Below are 3,227 nucleotides of genomic sequence, written 5' to 3'. Positions count from 1 at the left end.
ATGAATCCTTGTCACATATGTTACTATATGCAGAGTAATGGAAACAAAAAATGCATAGATTTTACATGAAATATGACAACAATCAATCAATGGGTCCAATATATATTCAGAAAAAATAGTGGAGCCATTTTGAAAATATTCAGCCCGAATTTGCTCTGAACATCTTTCCTCTGCAAATTTTTCATGTTTATGACAACATTTTTCCAATAACATTTCCAAATTATACAATATGTATTAAAATGAATATTGTACAGATTTTATGAAATAATATTATATCTGAACTTTCATTTCAAGTATATAAAACAATAATATCATGTATTATGAGTTCAGACATGACTTGACTAGTTTAAATAATGAAAGAGTGTCTAGAAAACCATGAACCTTTGTGACAATTCTTTCCATAATTTCACAAGACAGTATAATGCTTGAAAAAGTACAGAAACATATTAATTTCTTATATTATGACCAAGTACATGTACCACCACATTGTCATTGGTAGACAAAGAATCCAAAAAGCTTGTACATGTTGTAGGAGCTGTCCTTATGTTTACTGCTTTCACCTCTGTCATTGTGGTACATTTCCTTCCTCTCAGTCCTAGTTACAGTTATTTCTCTTACTTTTGGACAAATTGGAGTCTTTGGTTGTACATGTAAATATGTATTGGTTGAAGTGGTTTTCTCCATTGATAGGGGAAATTTGTAGTATATGTGTAGCATACGCTCTAGCTAAAATACAATAAAATAAATGATTTCATATTCATTTATTAAGGTAAACTTAACTAGAAAAGATATGGTATAATAAATGTGATACTCCCCTACCAAATACAACACAATACAAAAGAAAACATATAAGTGATGTATCATTACCATTTAAAAATTATCCACTAGACTTGACTTTTTCAAAAGTAAATCAAATTTCACACCCAGTTCAAAAGTTTTTCAAAAGTTAGTCAAATTCCATGATAAAGGTAAAAAAATTACCCATAAAAACCTATCGTTGCTGGTATTTTATGGTTATCATGAGAACTCCTCTGCAGCACATCCAGAAGCCTGCTAAGGTCCTTCCCTATTGACTTCATTGGTAGACGTATTCTGCTGCCTGTGAAATAACAAGGATATTTTAAGATTAACAAGTCCTAGAACAAGATATGTTTGTAAAACACTTATTGCTTCCTCTCCATTCTCCAAGATATTGGTAATTGGAATTTTTCTAAGTTGAGGGGATATAAATCTAAAAACAATGCCCTGATCTTACAAAACAAAGCTTGACTTATATAGTTTTATGATAAATCTGTATACCAAATTTCATTTCAATATGTGCAACCTCTGCAAAGAAAATAAACAAAAACTGGTGGTGAACCGACATGCAGACTTACCGACTGACTAACAGACAGCTGCAAAGCTGTATGAACTCCCGTAGCGTGTTACCGATATCATACCCGTAACTGGAAAAAAAATCATACCTGTGTGAACAAATGAATAAAGTATATTAAATTTTAACACAGTGACTATAGGTTTCTATAAATTTGATCCAATATTAATGATATCATAGGGTGGACTTTGCCCCCCTCCCCACTTTCTTTGTAAATATAGATAATTTCTATGCATTGAAAATTGCAGGGTTTTATACCTTTTTTGTTGGTTTAGCTGGTTTAGCCCACCCTCCCTTTTCAATTTGCTTCCTACACCCATGGATATGACCTCGAATGTGATCTTGACACTCACTATTGACTTTGAATTTTCTTGACTTTCCAGATTACTTATACATAAATGTAAATAAATGATAAGAAATTGTGCAATGTATTAAATGATCTTGAAATAAATTAAACCACATATTGACATAACATAAAAGTATGTGTTAAATTTATGCAGACCAACATATTTTTCTTCTCCACAACCCCAGCATTATTTTTTATATGCAGATTTGTATCTCTTATGGCCTTATCTGAATTATCACAATGTGTAAAATAGATGCCGCATTCAAACATTTTTGCTTGAAGATTTCAACACAATTTGAGTTCGTTTTATGAATCATTTTCATTCAATTTCAGACATATTTTTCAACAGAAAATTTCTCCTATTCATACATGAATCTAAACTTCTTCAAACATTTTCTTCAACTTACATTACAAATAGTTTCCTTGCAATCTTCGAGCACTTTGTTTACATGTAAAATGCCGGGTTATGTACTTTCTATTTCACAACGGGGAATAACTCTAAGATAATGTTATCAACAAAGCAACTTGAATCACTGAATCGTTCATAATACATTTGATTTCTCGTTGATATTAGACCTAAATTATGTGCAGCCTAATTCCAATAACGTTTATTTAACACATTGTCTAGCCTTTGGGATATATTATAAAACTGGCACTTTTTGATTAGACTGTCGAAATATGGGCACACAGTAACAGGTGAAAATTTGAGCCCCCGTAACCGTGTTTGGCGTGTTACATATATCCGATACTTTTTTCCTTACCGTTTTTTGAATAGACACTACTTCGACTTCTTCTTCTGATTGGTTTCTGTATCTTAAAAATCTGTTTGCGGGCGGCAAAGCTGCCCTTTGCACGTCCCATTTTTCGTTGTTCCTCATTTCGGGAAATCCAGTGCTGTCGTTACTATGGAGATCGGAAACGGGTCTGTTGTCGTAAAAATACGAGACGTATTCGATGACAATGCAGATATTTTAATATCCATTTTTAATTAAAAAAAAAATACGTAATAAAGTTGATTTTACAATATAATGAATTATTTAATTATGTAAAGTTAATATAAACTTTTACTGACATTACTTTGAACGCGACTTTCATTCCAATTTGTGTTATGTAAAATGCTCACACTCATACAACCTTAAGAAAAGGACTTCTTACAAGTAATGCACCTGTATACATGTACTTTGGAAGTTTTTAAAAGTTACGGGCAATTTTAATAAGTAATGTTTAAGTTTTCGAAAGTAGGTCAAACTTCAAAGTCACAGAGTCAAAACTCAAAGTGTATTTAAAAAGGTCTTATCACAAGTATACAACTTATTAAAGTCTTATCTTCTAATTTAAGAGATATGTTTTGGAGGAGGGGTAAAACTCTTGAATAATAAACATTGTATAGTAAGTAAGAAAGTTACTGAAAAATCCTTGTCTGCTACACAGTACACAAGCTGATGTGTCTTAGAGCAGGACAATTGTTGTTTCCATTTTTGTCCCTTATTTTTACTAAATGTGGGGGAG

General features: G+C 31.8%; 1 long non-coding RNA gene across 1 annotated transcript; it reads right to left on the bottom strand.

Moving 5' to 3' along the window:
* Positions 1 to 543: 543 nt before the first annotated feature.
* Positions 544 to 1,495, bottom strand: LOC134245697 (uncharacterized). The gene is made up of 3 exons (XR_009987503.1): positions 1,377 to 1,495; positions 982 to 1,099; positions 544 to 726 (listed from the first exon to the last, which is right to left on the bottom strand). It is a non-coding gene; the product is annotated as an uncharacterized LOC134245697 (long non-coding RNA).
* Between the last annotated feature and the right edge of the window lie 1,732 nt (positions 1,496 to 3,227).

Source organism: Saccostrea cucullata, unplaced genomic scaffold (genome assembly GCF_032062105.1).
Source record: "Saccostrea cucullata isolate Sc308-1 unplaced genomic scaffold, CSIRO_AGI_Scuc_v1 ctg5551, whole genome shotgun sequence".
NCBI lineage: Eukaryota > Metazoa > Mollusca > Bivalvia > Ostreida > Ostreidae > Saccostrea > Saccostrea cuccullata.
This window is presented reverse-complemented; position numbering and strand designations above follow the sequence as displayed.